General features: G+C 45.1%; 1 long non-coding RNA gene across 2 annotated transcripts in view; it reads right to left on the bottom strand.

The window, feature by feature from the left end:
- Positions 1 to 18463, bottom strand: part of LOC142907705 (uncharacterized) — a 76218-nt gene extending 57755 nt beyond the window's left edge. The window contains exon 1 of one of the 2 annotated variants that reach the window (XR_012931212.1): positions 18385 to 18463. This is a non-coding gene — a long non-coding RNA (uncharacterized LOC142907705). Of the gene's footprint in view, positions 1 to 10225; positions 12641 to 18384 lie in introns of those variants that run through there. The other variant, XR_012931213.1, reaches the window with a different exon arrangement.
- Between the last annotated feature and the right edge of the window lie 3691 nt (positions 18464 to 22154).

The following is a 22154-nucleotide window of genomic DNA, read 5'->3' as shown; positions in this document are numbered from 1 at the left end:
CACCAACCCTTTATGCCGTTGCAAGAGCTGTTGCGCCTGGATGAATCTTGCAAGCTTGATAGACGATAAAAACTTCATCGTTGATAGCCGGTAGGATGACATTGAGGTCCTTAGCCAATTCCAGCAACCTCTCGAGGACCAGCGAGTCGAGACCTGGTCCATCTTCGGAAAGGCAGCCTTCGGTAGTGCCAAAAATGCGCTACAGAAGGCAAGGGGCGTTTTGGCCTCCCCCCTCCTCAGCGCAGCGAACTTATGGTGCATATTCAACGGTGGTTCGTAGATCGCCACCATTTGGTCAAACGCTTGGTTCAGCATGGCCCTCTCTGATGGTGGGATGGTGAGGAACGCTGCCAGGGCATTGTCATCAAGAGTGGTGGGTAGAGCTCTCAACGCTACAAACCCCGCCAAGTCGCTGTTAGTCTGGAACCACCACTTAAAGGCCACCCAGTCGCCTCCGGCAGCTGAAAATTATTTAACGAAGGGCAGTCGTCGCCAGAGAGATGGGATATCCACCGGCGATGATGCAGCTTTAGATTTGGCGGGCTCCTCACTCTGCTCCTCAATAAAAATGGCGGCCGCATGCGCAGGCTGCGCCATGAGGGTTCCCGGTTGGCGGGAAATGGCGGCGGGATCTTCATTCCCACGCGGCTCCGTTGCTCTTTCTTCCACCGCTGGTTCCTTGTGATGGAGCTCCGTGACGATGGATGCTGTGGCTTGGAGGAGCTCTGCAAGGCGGGAGTGTGCTGTGCAGCGCTCCCTCGCCAATGGCAGTGAGCTGTTATGCTCCCTGTCGGCGCGCCGCTCCGCCGACGACGCCTTGCCTCCCTTCTCCGGGGTCGCCATCCCTGGGGCTGTATGAGGGATGAGTTTGTTATCCTCATCGTCCAACGTCCTGATACGTAGTCTGCTTCGAGTAAACATAACATAAGACGGCTAGCTTACTAAAAAAAAACGTTTGGCCACTTTAGACACCAGTTGTATTGAGTTCAACTGAGTCACAGACGTACTCTTTGGAGGCAACACATGTATTGATACTAACACTCTGGGTAACTGCCCCTTAACAGAATAACAACCTATGGTAGTGACTACCAGGTTAACTACATTAATTACACTGTAACTAGCTACAACGGACCTGACCACAGCTCGGGTCTAGGTCCACGTGTTGGAGACGCTGTATGACGTGGAACATTGATGAAGGTTTCTTCAGGATGAACAACAGCAGCCGGTCCCTCTGGGGGACCCGGCTAATATCCTCTATGGTGGGGCTGGCTCTGTCCCTGGCCACGACCACCTTTCAGAATCCTCCCACAGGATCTCGACCTGGACCACCTGACCACCCCCAGCCCCCACTTGGTGCCCCTCTGTAGACTTAATGGTCACGTGTCCTCTTGGGTCAATCAGAGTGCACGGCCTCCAGTAACCACTTCCCTATGTCCAGCACTCGCACACCCGATCCTCTAGGGCTGGCAATGCACGCCAAGCGTGATGGCATCCAGCGCTGTCAATCAGTGTTGACCGAGCCCCTCTAGGGCCGGTACTGTACACACATTATAGTGGTGTCCGCTATGTCAAGAAACCACACGCTGTGCCTCTCTAGGGCTAGCATACACAGTGAAATCCCGTGATGTCACTGCACATATTTAGTGGCATAGAATAGTAATGTAGCAGCATAGAGCTGGCTGCTGGCAGGGAAGGGGATCTGTGGCTACAGCAGCCCTGACGTCAGCAGGCCAGGTTATATACCAAAGGGGGATCTAGGGGAAAGGCCACAGAAAGGGCACACCGCTAGAACGGGGGCGTGGCCGGGGGTGGAGCAAGGCCATGCTGACAGTATAAGAGGGACCCCTGTAAGGGACCTCAGGGCTGCCGTATGGAGTCATTCTTCACCATTCTTCTCGTCGTCTTCACAATCCTTCTTGTCGTCGTCTCTGTCTTCGCCATCTCGGGGCATTTCCAGTTAGGCAGCCTTCCAACTGTACTGTGACTGAGTAATGTCGCCGACCAAAGACGGACATATTGTAACGTGTTAACCCCGATGGTGCTTGTTAATAAACAAGTGCCTCCAAGATCATCAGGTGAGACAATCACACCAGGGAAACTGCTAAAACAGGCGAGAGAGCTGACGTGACAAGTGGCTATATGGGAAGGGTACGTGGGCGGGGCTAGAGATGGGGGGGGGGGGTTGTTTTGTCCACCACGTAAAAGCAGTGATCCGCCTCGGCAGAGGTATTTGTTCTGCCGTGTCTCAAATCTGATTTGTGTTCGAGAACACGGTCCGAGACATGTCGTTTCGTTTCCCCAATGTAACTGCTGCCGCAGACACAACTTAGTTTGTAAACACCAGGGTATTGCATATCAGAAATCACATCCTTCACAGATGTGATCAAATCACGGATTTTGTGTACTGTGTTGAATCGAACCTGGATCTTGTGTTTATTTAAGATTTTGGAAATATTTTTGGTAACACCTTCTATGTATGGCAAGGTGATGGTTTTGATTGGGTCCTCAGATGGTTGCGTCCCCATGGTTGCGGATACAGCTTTGCGGATTGTGCGGTCTAAATATCCATTCATCTTGATGGCTTGGTGTACATGCCCCGCCCACGTACCCTACCTATATTGCAACTTGTCACACCAAATTCTCTCGCCTGTTTCAGCAGTTTCCCTGCTGTGATTGTCTCACCGAATGACGGTCGCTTGTGTCGCGATCTTAACGTCATGATCTATTATTTTTATTTTTTCTACCTATGTGACTTTACCGAAAGAACTAAAGAGTATGGATTCCTGCAGTCACGAAAGCTTCAAATCCAGATTAAGTGCCTCCCACTCTTATTGTCTCTGAGTTAGTCACTACACATATATCACACGTTATATGGGTTATGTAAAGACTTGGATTCCAGAACCTCAACTGGCTCCATTCCTGGTATCCAATTTCCTATTATTCTATTCGCTGGGACCTCCGACCACTCCCATGAGGCCAAGTCATTGAGTCCAAAGAGTCCGAAGGTCGAGGGAGTCAATATATATCTGTTTGTGTGTAAGGGGGATCCCTGCGTCACTCGGAAGCTAAATAGAGAGGGGAATGAGCATGAAGAGGATCAAACATGACAAGGTGGCAACATGGATGGGGATGGTCGCATGGCAGCCACTCCCCCGGCAGGGACCACGGTGAAGTCTTATGGAGCCGTGAGCATGCCTCTTTCCAATGGAGGTCAGACGTGGCCCACCGGGGTCGTGTGGCCAGTGTAGCTCAGAGGGAAAATAAATCCCGCTCACATGGCCACCCATCTTTACTTGTGGTTCACGGAAATTAGGGGGTGCCACACCCCCCCCCCACCCCCCCAACTTACCGAGGGGAAGGGACCACAGCTTGTAAAAGGTTTCAGATTGTTGTTTTAACAACTTAACACTTGTTTTGTTGACAGAAAAAAAGGAAAAACCTATTATCATATTTAGGCACTAGCAAAGGAGGTCCCACGATGTAGATTATCATGCTAACCTCTCATTACTCTGATAGTGCATTGCCTTTGAGCTGTACGCCTTTTAGTGTCCTCTGGTCGAACACCATTTGAGACGAGGCTCAAAAGAAAGCTGTCTCTGGTGTGGGCCAATCAGTTTCAGATACAATGCATATATTATCAGAGTATATTATTTTGTTCTTTCAGTAAAGTCAAGTAGGTAGAAAAATTAAATTAAAATAATATCTCACGACGTTTCGATCGCAACACAACTAGGTGACATTTAGATGGCTTAAACTTGAGATGAGTGGCCCAAACCCTAATGAATACATGACGCAGCCAACGCAGATGCTCCTCAAAGGAGTGGCCAAAGACAATGACGTCGTCCAAATAGATAAGACATATGTTCCATCGGAGGCCTGCCAAAACCGTTTCCATCAGGCACTGAAAAGTAGCTGGCACGGTTCAGTGTGTGAGTCTTTGTGTGTGTGTGAGTCTGTGTGTGAGCCTGTGTGTGTGAGAGTCTGTGTGTGTGTGTAAGTCTGTGTGTGCAGTGCGGCAAAACAACCCCCTACCTCATCGCGGTGCAGGACGGGCAACTTTGTCATAGACAGTGCTGTGGGGGGAGAGCCAATTCCGATTGGCTCCTCCCCTCATGGCGTCTGTGTCCACCACAGTGGCTAAACGGGGGCTCTGGACGGGTGCGATGGGCTGAAAACCCCTCCACCTTCAATTAATTACCACTAAACCACGAGTTAAACTGAAATATGTAACTAATAAGCTTGTGCCGGAGGCCCCGGGGGGACAGGCGTCTATGACGTCTCCTGGCCAAACACCAATTGGCGGAGCCAGGAGATTGAATCTCTACCCTCGGGGCTCCTCCAGAAACAACGAAAAGCCACTACGGATGGCCACATGGAATGTTCGAACACTGACTGCGGAGGAGAGGCTGCCACTCCTCTGTCGGGAACTGGACCGGTACCGCGTGGATCTCAGTAGCATTCAGGAGGTCCGGTGGAACGATTCTGGCTCCTGCAACCATGAGGGGTGGACAGTCCTCTACACGGGGCAGCAGACTGCCAAACAACAGGGTGTGGCTCTTCTTTTGAACAAAAGAATGAAGGGGGCGTGGGAGCGTGGCGGTGAGGTGTGGGATGCTGTAAGCCCCAGGCTACTTTGGGCTCGCCTTCCCATCAACCGGAGGCGAGGAGTGGTGGTCGTGGTTACTTATGCCCCCACCGAAGACGAACATCCGTGGAGGGATGCAGGCAAAGCCGATGAGTCAGATGCCTTCTATGACCTCCTGTCACAGGTGCTGGCTAAAGTGGCACCTCGGGATAGAGTCATTATGTTGGGTGACTTCAATGCCCGAGTTGGTCATAATGCTGGCACCTGGTCTGAAGTGATTGGAGGGCATGGGCCAGATCAGCTCAATAACAACGGTAGGAGGCTGCTAGATTTTTGTGCAGCCCATGGGCTTGTAATTACCAACACGCTGTTCCGGCATCGGCGCATCCACACAACATCATGGATGCATGCCGGATCCAAGCAAGAACATCTGCTGGGCTACATAGTGACGGACCAGTGGATGCGAGCCCATGTCCTTGACACCAGGACCTACCGTAAAGCTGATCTGTCCTCTGACCATCGACTAGTCATCTATAAGATGCGCCTGCCATTCTTCTACTCCGGTGTGGGTATACACCCAGGACCCCATTCCAACCTAAAGTGGCCTGGTTTCAGTTATCTGATGAAAGTTGCAAGCGAGAATTTCATCATCGCTTGCAGCTGGGATTGGCATCGTCCCCGACTCCTCCTGATGTCGAGGGTAAATGGGCGAATTTTAGGACTGTGACTCATGCAGCTGCAATGGCTGCTTTGGGTACGCGGTCCAGACCTCCCCAGAGACCCTGGCTGACAGACAAGGTGTTCAGGATGGTTGAGAAAAAGCGACACACACACTGTCATCGGGTACAGAATCCCACGTCAGAGAATGAGGAGGCTTACCACAGCCTTCGCTCGGAGGTTCGGAGAGCCGTGAGGCGCTGCAAGGATGGGTGGTGGTCGCGGGTTGCTGAGGAGATGGAGTCTGCCTCAGTGGCCCGCGATCACAAATCTCTATTTAACTCCAGCAAAAAAGTAACCTGCAGCACCACACCTATTACCATCATTAGGGGAAAAAACGGTGATCCAATCTCCGACCCCCAGGAACAGGTTTGCAGATTTGCTGAGCATTTCTGTGAGGTCCTGGGGGAGGGAAAATCCCTCAGCCAGGAAAACATCGCGGCACAACGTAAGGATGACCCTGCTGAGGCTGCGGTGCCTCAAATATTGGAAGAAGTCACCCCCTGTGAGTGGCTGGCTGAAGTACCATCTGTTGAGGAAGTACTGAAGGCGATCCGGAGTCTGAGACCAGGAAAGGCAGCGGGCAGAGATGGTCTCCCAAGCGAAATGCTGAGGGAGGGTGGCGTTTGTGCACAGACTGCCCTATATTACATCATAACAACAGTCTGGACCACTGGACGGGTTCTGCAGGATTGGAAGGAGGCCCTGGTGGTCCCCTCTTTAAGAAGGGGGACCGCACAGACAGTAACAACTACAGGGGCATCTCACTCCTCAGTGTGCCGGGAAATGGCCTGGCAAGGATTATTTAACATCGCCTCGCCAGGCACGCTGAGGAGAGGCTTGCAGAGCCCCAATGCGGTTTCAGGAAAGGGCGGTCCTGCACAGATGCCATATTTTCTATCCGTCTGCTACAGCAGAGGTGTAGGGAATTCTAACAAGACCTAAATCTCTGCTTTATTGACCTGGTCAAGGCCTATGATACCATCCGTAGGCCTGGGCTCTGGGTTGTTCTTCGTGCTTTTGGAGTCCCTGACCCTCTGCTCACGATCATTAAGGACCTTCATGATGGTGGTCAAGGGATGGCTCCCTATTGCTCAACCACGTTATGTATGCCGATGATTTGGTAATAACTGCTCATTCAGAGGAGGAGTTGGAGACGCTGCTGCTGAGACTGGAGCGTGCCACTAAGAGATGGGCCCTTACCATCAGCCCCACCAAAACTAAGCACCTGCCTGGGTATTTTGTACCATCGGACACTCCACCCCCACAACTCCCAATCGGTGATGGGGCAGTTGTGGAGAGAGTGGAGAGTTTCCCATACCTGGGCAGTGTGCTTATGACCAGCTCCAGTTTAACAGCAGAGGTCTCACTCCGAATCAGTCGAGTGGCAATATCTTTTCATCGGTTGCATAACGCTGTGTGGAAGCCACCTGGTCTGTCGCTCCGCACTAAGCTTCAGGTCTTCTCGGCCACAGTCATTCCCTCCCATCTCTACGCTTGCGAAACGTGGACCCCCTTAATGGAGCATCTTCGCCGGTTGGAAACATTAGGCTGGCCTGCCTACGAGCCATCCTGGGTTTAACCAGGCTGAATTGTGTGAGGAGCTCACAAATCCTTGAAAGTTCTGGGCAAGGTCCCATCGGTGAACTCCTCCGGCAGGCAAGGCTGCGTTGGCTGGGTCATGTAGCCCGCATGCCCAGCCACCGCATTCCGAAACAGCTTTTTTTCGGCCAGATCGAGGGGGCTAAACGGGCGCGGCACGGGCTAGAGAAGAGATGGAGTGATGTGGTACAGGAGGACGTGGAGCTGAGTGGACTTGACGATGACTGGTACCAGTGGTGTCAAGATCGGCCTCTGTGGAGGAGGATCGTGAAGGACGCTATTGGGCAGTTGGAGGCAGTCGCCCTCCAACAACAACAGAGGGCGGAGGAGTGACCCTCACAACAACGAGCGGAGCGCCGGGTGGCTAAAGCACAGCAGGTTGGCACAGTAGGGGGCACAGGTGGTGCACCAGCCAGTCATCTCAGTCAGTCGACCCGTGGCACCTGGGTCTGCCCCGTGACCTCCTGCCTGCGGGCGTTCGACACTTCACGTGGCCTCAAGGTGCACATGGCCTGGCACAAGCGTCGTGGTGACGTCACCACCACTTAGTGGCGAATGGCGGTTGTTGTGTTGTTGTGTCATTTATTAAGCCATCTGTGTCTCTCCCTGGCTTGATCACCATCGCCCTCCTCAAGCCATCCCTTCATCCGTGGAACACAGATGCCCCCCCCCACCCCCTGCAATAAAAGTTATCTGGCGATGAGTCATTTCCCTCGCTCTGGGTGTTACGTTATTTTGCTATCCCGTGCTGCGGAAAGACAAAGACGGTTGGGAGGCTCTTTCCTGTGGGATACAGTTTATCTTGGTTGTGTAAGTTTGACCTATTTCGCCTCATCTCTTCTAGATAACACTCGGTTTAATACTGCATAATCATTATTTGGTTATGTTCCCAAGATTGTGATTTAACATTGCCATTACCACGCATTTCCTCGGGTTTATTAATTTCGTCCCCCCGTCTGTATCCAGAGATCTGTGCTGTTATACTAGAGTCATTTTTTTGGTGTCCTGAGTTCCAAAGGTATACCTAAGCTTCCGTTAAGCTTCTTGACTGCTGGAATTCATTCCTTTGGTTTTTGTAAAGTCACGTAAATGGCAAGATGTGGTGTAATTTAAGGTGAATAACATTAGTATTAATAAAACATGCATGAGAAGTGATAACCCACTAGGGAGATTCTAGTCTGGTGTTTTTTTTATCGTAGTGTGTAGATTCCTATGTCAGCTTATTCTTGTTGCTGAGTTTTTCTTGGACTTTCTGTTAATTAAAATAACCAAAACTTGTCTGTCCGGTTTTCGCCGCCCTGGAAGCTGGCGAGGCTTGAAGCCGTGTCGGGACTTTTTTTTAGTCTCTCATGTAGAAATCCCCCCCCCCCCCCTTCTCTTTGGTTTGGGTTTATTACTATTTATTGCTTATATCCGGCGGCCTGTTGTGTGTGAGGGGAGGGGGGGCTGTATCACCCCCCTTTGCACCAAATGACACCACAATTGATTGAAAAAATACCGGCAAAACCATTATTAATAGCAATTTTGGAAAAAGGCCTATATATACAACAGCACCCGATGCATTTGGTTGTCTGAACCAAATGTTTTTCTATGCGTAGTGAACCCTGCATGGTGGCATGTCTGGTCTGGTCAGTGAATTCGCGTCCATAGTGGTATGGCATGAGTTGTTGTACAAAGTACACAATCGTCAATTACTTTTGCTGAGTTATTCATTATGTCTGTTACACGGATGACAAGACATGGCAGCCGTAAGGGATAACGACCTCCTGATCCTGATTTAAATGTGACAATAACACCCTAATCCCAAAATACTTACGTGCCTGTACAAGGTGACTGGTATGGAAAAGTCAGGGTATGTGAGAGGAGAAACTTTGGCGAGGTGAGATTGAAGCTTTAAAAATCGTATCTCTTCTGTACTCCAGGTAACATCTGACACTTTACCTTAAGTGCATGTTTATCAATGTTGGTGAATTTCAGCAAAAAGGGTGGTCAAAGGAGACAAATCCCAAAAACCTGTACACATTTGGCATGATAAAAGTTTTTGGGTGAGATTGCGTTATTTATAAATGTGTCGTAACCCTCCACCAACCGACACGGCCAAACAGTAAAAAATGTGTCACGTTTACAAAGGACAAATAGTTCACTACTTTAGCCCACCGGTGTGTTGAAGAGTGAATCAACATCATTAAAATTTTGAGTACGACGTTTCGCTAGTAATTGCATCCAGCATCATCGGGCAATTCGCCAGAATGGTAAAGCCCTCACTTGCTCCCGGTCTTAAATAGAGCAGCAGGGTGACGTCATCATTTAACTCATTCAGGTGCAGTGATTTGGGGCAGGGGGGGGGGGGGGTATTGTAATTATATAATCGATTGGTAATCAGTCAATGGTTATGATTAGTAATGAGTTGTAGATTAGTAATTAGTTGTAATGTGTGTTATTGTGATTATATGCTACGTTAGTAATCCGTTAATTAGTATGTGTTTCCCCTATAAGAAATTGTAGTATGGATTATTTAATAATACGCTTCCAAGCCGCACTAAGCCTGTAACTGTCAGAGCGATTAAAGTTATTTCTATTTCTTTCAATTTCAATGGATTCTCTAATTAGTCTTTGCCAGTAATAATTAGTTTTACACAAGACTTCAACGTTATCAAAATCAATTGAGCGTCCTTGTTGACAAGCATGTTCTGCCACTGCCGACAGTTGTGTTTGAGATAATTTAATATTTCTTTGGTGTTCTTTTAGTCTTATGCTGATGTTGCGTCCCGTTTGTCCAATATATAGCATCTGCCACATAAACAGTTAATCCGATATACACCTTCTGTTGATAATTTAGGTAATTCGTCTTTAGTGCAAGATACTAGGTTTTGAATTTTGTGTACTGTACCAAATCTTACTGTGATATTTTGCTTTTGCAAAACACGGGATAATTTGTCAGTTACTCCTGAGATATATGGAATTTTATTTGTTTTAACAATCTGATCGCTTTCAGCAGTGTTGTTTTGCGATCGTGATTTGGCATTCAGTGCTCTGTTAATTTGAGTATTATTGTAGCCATGCTGTCGTAATGCTTCTTTAACGTGTTTGATCTCTCTTACTAGACTTTCACCATCTGACACTGTTTTAGCCCGATGTATGAGCGTCTTGATAAGAGAGGATTTCTGAGCTGGATGATGATGCGAATCTGCATTCAGATAGGCATCAGTGTGTACTATTTGGTTCTATTCGATAAAGTCACGTAGGTAAAAAATTAAAACAACAAAAATCACGACGTTTCGGCCACAACACAAGCGGCCTTCATCAGGTGAAGGGACCAACCTGTCCAGCGGACAGCGTTGGAGTGAAGAAAGCCAAGCTGCTGGTCGCCTCCCTTTAAGCTGTGAGGGGGCACACAGCAAACGCCCTGACAAAGGAAATTAGCATGAAACGCACCACTGACAAAGCTTGGAATTAGCACAAGATGATAATACACCACCCTGTGAGTTTGGAATACCACTACTAGAATAAATATACTGTACCACTGAAATTTAGATTTGAAGCTTTCGTGCCTGCAAGGATCCATACTCTTAATTAAAGTCATGTTAAGCTGTGAGGGGGAAAACAGCAAACGCCCTGACAAAGGAAATTAGCATGAAACGCACCACTGACAAAGCTTGGAATTAGCACAATATGATAATACACCACCCTGGGAGTTTGGAATACCACGACTAGAATAAATATACTGTACCATTGAAATTTAGATTTGAAGCTTTCGTGCCTGCAAGGATCCATATGCATTGGTTCTATTAGGTAAAGTCACGTAGGTAAAAAATAAAACAACAAAAATCACGACCTTGGAAGTTTGGAGTGCCACTATTTGAAATAAATATACTGTACCATTGAAATTAGTTTAATGTTTGGTTCGATTTAGAACATCTTTCCAATGGTTGCTTAATTTGAAACCATCTTCTCGGTTGAAATTGTGTCTGTGTTTGTAAATCTGAATTGCCTCGTGGACAAATCTCTGATGATAACCTGTCGGTTTGCAAAGGACCTTGGTATCGGAGAAAATTATATCGGATTGGGAACATGTAGACAATATGACTGCCTCTTTAGCTGCCACTATGTCGACCAAATGTAAGGATAACCTGATTTCCAAATTTAACCTCCTCTCAAACAAAAGATTGAACCCACACACCAAAAAGCTAGAGGTTAAAAAAGTCGTAATTAATCGCAGTAACAGGTCTATTTCCAATGGTCTGAAATCCGTTTTAGCTAAAGGGCTAAACTTTGTAGTCACACCTAAACACATACCAGTTAATTATATCATTGCCCAAGTAGACGTGGCTCTCAAGGGCCTGGGTCACATCGCTGCAGACGTAGCAAGATCTGAAATTGCTGCAAACCCTAAAAAACGCTAAGATGCCAGCTAGCAACCTCAGCAAAGATGAGCGTTTCGAATTATATAAATGTAAAAAGAGAGATGACATTGTAATCCTCTCAGCCGACAAGGGCAATGCCACTGTCATCATGGATACAATAGAATATAACAACAAAATTCAAGAATTACTCAACGATGGCAGCTATACAAAAATAAAAAGAGATCCCACCAACAGCCTCGCCATGAAAACCAACAAAATCATTTCTGATTCAACCACATTAATTCATCAAACCAAACAGTTCTCGTTGAAACCTTCTGCTGCCAGGCCACCAAGATTATATGGCTTACCAAAAATACATAAAGTAGATACAACCCCTTCGTCCCATCGTCTCTACTATCAACTCCCCCACCTACAAACTGGCTCGTTTTCTGTCTGATATCCTGCGGCCTTTCACTGGAAAAAAAAACACCTCTGCCTTACAAAATTCTACTCACCTGGTATCGACAATCAAGGGTATTTCCCTGTTCCAAGACGACCTGCTTGTCAGTTTTGATGTAGTTTCCTTATTCACCAAAGTTCCTGTACCTGACACCATCGCAATCATTGAAGACTTCGTTCATCAAGGACTAAACACTGAGGTACCCCCCCCCCCCTGGTAAGACACTGCTTAACCAATACATACTTCACTTGGAATGGAACGTTCTACAAACAAACTGAGGGCACCCCAATGGGCTCCCCCCTGTCTCCGGTTGTAGCGAAAATTTTCATGGAGAAGTTTGAGACTGACGCCATCCAGACAGCCACTGTGCGCCCAACCTTATGGAAGAGGTACGTGGATGACACTTGTCATCTGGCCACATGGCCGGCCTGCTCTAGACCAATTCTTCGACCACATCAATTCCATGCACCCAGCCATCAGATTTACCATGGAAGTCGAAAAAGATGGCAAGCTACCTTTTTTGGATGTCCTAATAAAAAAGAGACCTCATGGTTCAATTAGCCACTCTGTCTACAGGAAAGCTACCATATGGATGCTTGCCTGAAACCAGATTCCCACCACCATCCATCCCAGAAGAATTCCCTCATCAAGACTCTGCACCATAGAGCCCAATGCATATCCGACCAGGAACATATAGCCAGTGAACTCAAGCACATACACCAAGCTCTTAAGGCTAATGGTTATTCCGACTACACAATGCGCAAAGCTATCACTCCAACCATGAAGGACCCTCTTGAGGAGCCTTTCAAAACCATCACTTTACCCTATATTGTGGGGATCACATAAAATATCTCCAAAATCTTGAATAAACACAAGATCCAGGTCTGATTCAACACATTACATAAAATCCGTGATCTGGTTCCATCTGTAAAATATGTGATTCTGGACATACAGTACCCTGGCGTCTACAAACTAAGTTGCCTCTGTGGTAGTAGTTACATTGGAGAAACCAAACGACGTGTCTTGGACCGCATTCGTGAACACAAAGCAGACCTGAAACACGGTAGGACCAACACCTCGGCCGTGGCAGATCACTGTTATAATTCAATAGGTTCACATGACATTGACTTCTCCAAGACAGAGGTTCTTTGCAAGCCATCTGGCTACCATGAGAGATTCGTTCATGAGGCTATCCACATATATAAACACAGACACAATTTCAACCGAGAAGATGGATTCTGGATTAGCAATCATTGGAAGGATTTGATAAACCATTTCGGGTCTTAATTGATTAATCACGCTTAAAGTGGCTTTCAGACCGCATACATTATTTTTCGTCTCCCCCCTCCTCTTTTCCGAACATAGATGGACTCGTCCATCTGAACAAACTGTCAAATCTCTCTCCGTGGTGCTAACGTTAAAATAACCGCCACTTTTTAAAAATGTTCTTCTTCTGGTTTTCACACCTGATGATGATTGCTTGTGTTGCAGTCGAAACGTCGTGAGAATTTTCTTGTTTTATATTTTTATTATTTTATTGTTTTCCTTCTACGTGACTTTACCGAAAGATGATTTCCCTAAATTATCAACAGAAGGTGTATATCGGATTAACTGTTTATGTGGCAGATGCTATATTGGACAGACGGGACGTAACATCAGCATAAGACTAAAAGAACACCAAATAAATATTAAATTATCTCAAACACAACTGTCGGCAGTGGCAGAACATGCTTGTCAACAAGGACACTCAATTGATTTTGATAACGTTGAAGTGTAGTGTAAAACTAATTATTACTGGCAAAGACTAATTAGAGAATCCATTGAAATTGAGAGAAATAGAAATAACTTTAATCGCTCTGACAGCTACAGGCTTCGTGCGGCTTCGAAGCGTATTATTAAATAGTACATACTACAATTTCTTATCGGGGAAACACATAATAATTAATGGATTACTAACGTAGCATATAATCACAATAACACACATTACAACTAGTTACTAATTTACAACTCATTACTAATCATAACCATTGACTGATTACCAATCGATCATAAAATTACAATACTCTGCCTCAAATCACTGCACCTGAATGAGTTAAATGATGACGTCACCCTGCTGCTCTATTTAAGACCGTGAGCAAGTGAGGGTTTCACCCTTCTGGCGAATTGCCCGATGATGCTGGATGTAATTACCAGCAAAACGTCGTACTCAAATCTTTAAATGATGTTGATTCACTCTTCAACACACTGGTGGGCTAAAGTAGTGAAATATTTGTCCTTTGTAAACGTGACACATTTTTTACTGTTTGGCCATGTCGGGTGGTGGAGGGTTACAACACATTTATTAATAACGCGATCTCACCCAAAAACCTTTATTATGACTAATATTGGTTGCGAAAGCCTACGTGTTAAACTGACATTTGGCATGGTCTAATATATGGTCAAGTCTATTATGAACACCATTTTTTCATCATCTTTGCATCCCCTTCAATGCTAACTACATGTCCTAGGTAATGGGTGAAGATTGTACTATATGGCATTTGGAGGGTTTGCTCTTTAATTAGCCATCTAGCCCTAGACAATTCCTGATATAAATGCTCCTTGACCAAGCATCGAAACACGAGGTTATATATTGTTCAGGTAGATTAGACAAATTTCCAATTAGTAACTGGAAAAAGGTGACGTCTCTTTTCTCCTGGTGACTTTACCGAAAGACCCAATAATATACACCACACGTTCCCTCTCTGGCTCCACCTTCAACCACGCCTCTATCGAGAACTCTCTAGATGTACTCAGCTACTGACCCCCCCATGCCCCCTCGTTCACCTATGGCCCACATTACTTGTCCTCACATAGCCCCTACCACCACCCACTCCCCACCACACTCTTACAGTCGTGTACTCTGTGGTGATTCCCTGCGGCGCTGGTGGAGTCTGAAATTCCCTACTCTGTTGGTAGGACTCATCAGGCTTTCTCCTGCTAGCACCCAGTTACCATGCTTTAAATCGAAACTGCATGGTGTGTTAGCCTCTGCACCTGTTTCACGCCACTTGGCGCAACGCGCCATAATGATCCATTTAATATCACTACACAATTGTCGCTTGTAGACATAAGGCAGATCTGAAACACGGTAGGACCAATACCTCATTGTTTTAATGCGGTGGGCTCACACGAAATAGATTTCTGTAAGACGAAGGTACTTTTCAAGCCCACTGGCTATCAACAATGATTTGTTCATGAAGCCATCCATATATATAGACACACAGACACAATTTCAACCGAGAAGATGGGTATAAACTGAGCAATCATTGGAAGGAAGGTATTAACAAGTTTAAGTCATAACTGACTGTGATGTTTCCATCCCACCTTCCGATGTTAGTATTTGTTTTCGACTCTGGTTTTACATTAACAGGTAAATGTATCACACTAACACAGCCACTATCGCTCGTGTCCTTGATGTAGCAGTGGCTCTGCGATCTTACATTGGCATGCTAATCTTTCGCAATACATTTACATGAACATTTCTCACTTTAACATCACTAGCCCCTCACAATACATTTACATGCAAATTTCTCACTTTAACATCACTAGCCCTGCCCACTTCATTTATGACCCTTGGGCTACACCCATTTCAAACCTTTAAAACAGCCGGCCTCAGCAGCTTTCCCGTTCTTTTTTATCCTGATGACGATTGCTTGTGTTGTGATCGAAACGTTGTAGTTTTTGTTATTTTTGTTATTTTCTTTGAACCTATCTACGTGACTTTACCGAAAGACCCAAGAATATGGATTCTTGCAGTCACGAAAGCTTTAAGTCAAGATGCGGTGTAGCCTGGAACCGTCGGGAAGATTCTAGGTGTAGGGCGCGGCCGAGGGTTGAGCCAGGCCACGCCGAGAGGGATAAAAGGGGAGCCCCAATCACAGATCCGGGCTGTCTAGTGTGAAGAGGAATCCAAGAGCTACGTCTACGTCTTCGTCCCTGTCTTGACATTGTGGGCAGGCAGCATGTGGCTGCGCTGACCCAATTATAGATTGTGCCACTTAACAAGAGTGAGAATAGTTTGATGTAGTCCTATGCATAACAAAAGTGAGAATATATCTTTAGACCCGTGTGTAACGGTGTTACATAAGTGTGGAGTAAATGTTGTTGCCTCCTAAATAGTATCTCACAATGACACACTAAAATTGTATCAGAGGCAGTCTTGCCCAGAACGTTGTATGCCTGTGTGGCACATTAGGAATGTAACAAAGCAAAGGAGTAAAGTGTGATTTTGTAAAAGTCCTTATGTGTTGTGCAGTACACCAATGCACGTGTGTGCGATATCTGAGTTGAGCCTGTGGGTGGCTGGCAGGGTTACTGATTAACTTGACGTGTACAACAGTCACGTGGTTAAAGGCAACTTGGTTGAGGATTGCTGTGTGTCACACACGTGCTGTTGCATTTTACAGGTAAAAGACCCGAATGTTGTTTTGATCGTTAAAGATTTGTTTTAGACTTGTTCTAGACTTTAAGCTTGGCTTTGACTTGTTAGTTTGTGATATATTCAATAGGAGGGGTGTTAGCACTGTTCACTATAAAGGATGACGTAGTGTAGTTAATACTTGTAATTCTCAAACCCTAATACTGTTTATTCTATAACCATGCCCATGCACCCAGAGCATGACTACTTGCAATGCTATTGAGAATAGAACACATGTAAAGTAGTAAGTTGTACAATGGTGACATACAGTACGTATACTGTGCACATACAGTACAGGTAATGCGTGTAAGATACCGATATAAGTGGATGATATAAATAGACATACATCTTAGGATTAAAGTAATATTCTAATAGTGAAGTGCAAAGGTTATTGTCAAAGACAAAGATGGTTTATCAGTAGTATAATTTGGTTTAAGAAAAACTGTTATTGAGTAACCTGACTTGTACACCGGTCACGTGGTTAATGGCGACTCGTTTGAGGATTACTGCGTGTGACACACGTGCTGTTGCATTTTACAGATTTACCACAATAAATGTGTTTGCCCTCGATTTGGAGCACCTTCCCACGTCCTTCATTTCGAGTGTGCAACATCTGCATTGATGAAGTGTGCATTACTCCTGGAAAACTCAGGAAGCACAGCACGTGAAAGTGCTCCAAACTAAACTTGGGCCAAATATTCATAGATCTCCAATTCACAAAAGAAACTTTACTTAGCCCATAATGACCATGCTTAATCCATTTGCTGCCACATATCGCGCCTGCACTAGGCCTCTAAGGATGGTGATAGAGGATCTGCCACGGATGAAATATGTGGGTGCATGTGATGGGTCTGCCTAAGTGATTCCAGTGACAACCACCTCACCAGTTGAAAATTGGTAGTGATTTAAATATTGTCGCAGTGGGAATAGGCACAAGCACCCACAACTTTCAGGTTCCCAATAACCCCCGTGACACAATATTTAACATAAGATATTCACTTAAAATATATTTAAAAATAGATGCAGACCCATAACTTATCATTATACATTGATGTTTGCTTATTTATAATAATAATAATTCATGTAGACTCATACACACATACCAAACATCCAACCACACGCAGAGCTGCTCACAACAAGAAAGTCGCAGGGAAATAGTTAATATCAGTAGTTATAAACGAAGATGCTTTAATATGATCACAAGTCCTGGTATGTGAATAAAGGTTTATATGATAGAGTACCATAATCAGGCATTAAAGTCCGTAATCCAGGGGGTTGTGTGAAGGCGCATTGCTTTAGAAGGTCGTTTTGTAAGGGTCATGGGTGACCTCTTTGTAGGAAATGAAAGAGGTAAGTTCGAGTGTAAAGAAAAACAACATGTGAGGTAGGGGCACTATCTGTGTTACTGTAATGATCAGAGAGCTGGACTCTGAAGTGATTCAAGAAGTCGTTGTGTTAAAGGTGTACAGATGTCAGGGATGTATTGTCAGACTTTTGCAAGCAAACAGGAAAACAAACACAGATATTGGAAGGCAATATGGCAAGTGTCGTGGAGATTAACAAAAAAAGTTGGCATATGTATAGAGGGGACAACTTCTGGTTCATGTGAAGGAGAAGATGTTTAAAGCACTCACGCTGTGCTCATTTGTATTCTCCACAATACAAATGGCTATTTTCGTGTTTCTTTTTTTAGAACTTTGCATTACTACTGTGACTCATTCCTTAAAACGAGGATCCTTGCTTATACCTATTTGCAGTTCACCATCAACAACACAAGCAATCCTGACTTTGCTGAAGAGACACTGTGCTTAACCGATTCATAGTGTAGTTATATTGAATACATGCTTCTGAAGAAATTCACCTCAAAAGGCCTTGCGATTAAAACAAACTTTTCTAAGTGTTAGGATATAAATGAAAGAGACGTTTTTCACCTGTGTATTGTGTTACTTATATTCACCATAACAAAAAGCTATGTTGTGTTATATGGAGAGGAAAGCACATTATACACTTATAATTTAGCGAAAATTCAACATCTGCATATTTTCCAGCTCAACAATATAATCCTTGGTTTTCCCCTCTTAATTATACACGCAATCCTATATGTCCTTATCTATTACTATAGTTGTAATTTCACGTCATCTCAACGCAGCATCTAAATATGTATAAGTACATTGTGAAATACTTTGTATTGAAACGTTTAAACAGGTTCAAGTACACATACCTTTCCGAGCAGCCTTGCTGGAAGCAGAATTCCCCATTTGCATTGACTTAGACGTTTCTCGAAAATGCGTCCACAAATGAATACGTTTTGCACGCAGCACCATTTGACTCAGGAATGGGTGGGGCAGGTAGGGTGGGTGGGGAGAAGCTAACTCCTGCTGTAGTATTCTTTGGCTCTTTGGGTAAAGTCACGTAAATAGGGTCAAAGAAAATAAGAAAAACAACGACATTTCGATCGCAACACAAGCGGTCGTCATCAGGTTGGTGGTATCGGCAACACCATGGGTTCTGCATTAGCAGTTAAAAGTAATTTTGTGATTGATACTCATTATCATCAGAAGTCATGATCTACACAATTCTGGATGAAAACGTTTCCATGTAATCACCATCCCACGTGGTCTTATGATCAGACATTTCATGAGAATCTACAAATAATGTACCTCAGGACTCTGTCTCCACAGTAACGTCCTCTGGGGTGTGTTCTGTTTAGATTTAACATTTAAATTCGTAAAAAAAAAACTCAAAAACCTGCTGGGCATCGGAGTGGGGGGGGGGCACAGTTCACAATATACTGAGTGGAATCGTGAACGCATCTGTGGGGACTCTTGCATTTCTATCTCTGTGTAACGATATCCACCTGATGATTGTATATTTTGAGTTTGCATGTTTTTCCCGCGGTCGCATGGATTTTTCGCCGAGTCCTCCGTTTTTTTCCTTCTAGAGTTAGAAATATTACTTTAGATGATTTGGCTGCTATACATTTCCACATAAGCCACTTCGTTGACCTATCATTTGTGGCCAGTTTGATTCTAAAAATGAGCTAATAGTCTAGTAGGCTTTACCTGGTAAATACATTTTTTTTATTTTTTTATTGTTAACGTTATCTCTCCAATTGTTTATATACTCTAATTAATAAAAAAAAAATGCAAACTTGTTTTGAAAATGTATGCACTTTTCTTGAACCCGATTTTATTCATTTTTACCAATAGTATGTGTTGTTACTGCAGACCAGATGCCTTTTAAAAGGTGTTTATTTGATGTTTGAAATTCTTAACACCTGTACTCATGCCAGAAAGGGCGAACCTTTCATTTCTTTCGTCATTTACTATCGTTAATTTTATTAAAGTTATTTGTGTGAGTAATAAAGCTGGAGTTATAATTAGATTCTGATTCTAGTTAAGTGTTAATTGGTTTATCGGGTTAGTTATTGTGGGTGTCACATTGTTATAATACCTATTATAATCACCCAGGAATGTCCTTAACGCTCGTCACGGCACTCCACATCGACCAGCTCCCCCTCATTAAAATTAATGAGCAGGTGACGTCCTCCAGATGGACACCCCCCACCCTTCCTCATTAATCATGAGCAGATGACGTCAATCAACATCGAACAGCCCCCCTCATTAATAATCATGAGCAGGTGACGTCCTCCAAATGGACACCCCCACCATTATTATTACCGACTATAAACACATTCCTGCGGAGGGAGCTGGTAGGAACGTTGGGTTGCTCGGTCAATGGTCAGGGTCAACGGCGGCACCACGTGGTGTATTCCGCAAATATGCCCGACTGTGAGGGCGGGCACAAGCCGGCGTGAGTAGATTAAACGTTGAGTTTTATAAGGGCACCACGGGGTGACCAGCCCCTCCCCACCCATCCCCACCCATCCCTACCCCCACCCAGCCCCACCCTCCCCACCCAGCCCCTCCCCACCCTCTCCACCCACCCCCTCCCCACCCAGCCCCACCCTCCCCACCCTCCCCTCCCCACCGAGCCCCACTCCTCCCATTTTTTGATGCACGACGGACGGACGGACACAATAATCCCCTGTGGGCTGGTGTAACCACGAGGTTCCTACCAGTATGAGCCGAGAATGTATGTGTGCATCACTCAGGACGTTACTCCACGTCGACCAGCCCCCCTCATGAATATTGTTTTATATATATTTTATTATTTTATTGTTTCCCTTCAATGTGACTTTACCGAAAGAACCAAGAATATGAATTACTGCAGACACGAAATCTTTAAATCAAAATCATGAACAGGTAACGTCCTTCACATGGACCCTCGCTCTGATTAATTCTCATGTGTAGGTGGCGTCAATCCACATGGAACACCCTCCCCCCTCTTCAATAACAATGAGCAGGTGACGTAACTACACATCGAACAGCCCCCTTCATTAATAATCATAAGCAGGTCACGTCACTCATGGAGCACCCTCCCCCCGCATTAATAATCATCTTACAGTTACATGCTGATTTCTCACATTAACATCACTAGTCCCAGCCACTTATTTATGATCCTTGGGCTACACCCATTTCAAACCTTTTAAAACAGTCTGCCTTGTGTTGCGCCCGAAACGTCGTGATTTATTTTATTTTATACCTACGTGACTTTACCAAAAGAACCAAAAGGTTTGTGTCACCGCACCCTTACAAATTGCACATGAATGGATGCAATGAATATCAAGTCGCAGTCTGCTTGTCGCTTGCAAGTTTCAGATTTACTGCAATACACCCGCCCTTAATGGATAGAGTTTGCTGTTCTTACGAATTCAATATATGCAGAGCCCAGTGCCCAACTGGCCCATTCCTCCTGGGGAGTTGGTTGTCTCTTCCACTTATTATATTCACCCCACGTGTGGGGCACTAACTCGCTTGTTAATGGGACATCATTATGCTTTACCCCTCCTGTTCCCCATCCCCGTCTAACCGTATGCTGTACCATCCCCTTTTTTATTTCAAAAAAATATTACTGATAAATAGTGGGGACAGATTCCACTGTTCAAGTGGGTACTATACAGTAAACCCTCGCTATGTGTGAGTTCTGCATTCGTGAGTTGTGCATATGTGTGAGTTACTAATAATAATTCGTAATGCATGACCCGCCAGACTCCAGTATTCGTGCGTGTACGCGCGAGACCACTGACACTGGGAAGTTGCATGCAGAATTTAACATTTGAAACCGTCCGTTAGGATTAGGCACATCCCCTCGGCTGCCAGCTTTGTTCTCAGCCTCGCAGTAATCTCTATCTGAACTCGCTATTGTGCATTTTTACTTTATACGATAATTGCTAATAATCGTGGTCCTCATGCATCCAATGACAGAGGAGAGTGTTTCTGCTGAAAAAAGACAGAAAAATTATGATTCTGAGTGAAAGGTTAAAGTTTTATATATGTAGCCTATATACGCTGAAATAAAGTCACTTTTGCAAACGCGTATCCCCTGCCACGTGTTGATGACTGGTTGAATCCATTAGCAGGTGCAACATTTCCGTAGTACACTAGATCTCTCGTCCGGATTTTGACAACTCCCTAATGTTGCAGATTCATGGCCAAAAACGGTCGGTCATTCAAGGAGCACCTGGACCGGTCGTTGTAAGAGTTCAAAAAGGTCGGGGGGGGGGCACATTTTAAATTCAGACACTCAAAATTTCTTCTTTTCCAATCATCTGTCGGATGTTTTCGCAGAGGAAGCAAGAATGATGGAGAAATGAGGGAACCAGATGGTGGGAATGGGAGAAGAGTGGTAGGCTAAAATAAAATAAATTATGTTTTCTTGTCAGCATGGGATCGCATTAGATGTTTGCTGGTGTGATATGTGTCCACTGTCTCAATCTACTTGGCTGGTCGCCGAGGACACTGGGGCTTTAAAAAGGTTTGGAAGGTATCATGTTGGGACTCTACTCCTCGTTAACTCCCTTCAGCCAAAACTCGGTACTATCCATACCTGGCCCCCATCAAATTGAGGATCAAGACCGCACTTTTGTTA

This window comes from Petromyzon marinus, chromosome 82 (assembly GCF_048934315.1).
Source record: "Petromyzon marinus isolate PM22_M1 ecotype Great Lakes invasive population chromosome 82, UKy_Petmar_22M1.pri1.0, whole genome shotgun sequence".
NCBI classification, from domain to species: domain Eukaryota; kingdom Metazoa; phylum Chordata; class Hyperoartia; order Petromyzontiformes; family Petromyzontidae; genus Petromyzon; species Petromyzon marinus.
The sequence above is the reverse complement of the archived record's forward strand: the minus strand, read 5'-3'. Positions and strand labels throughout refer to the sequence as shown.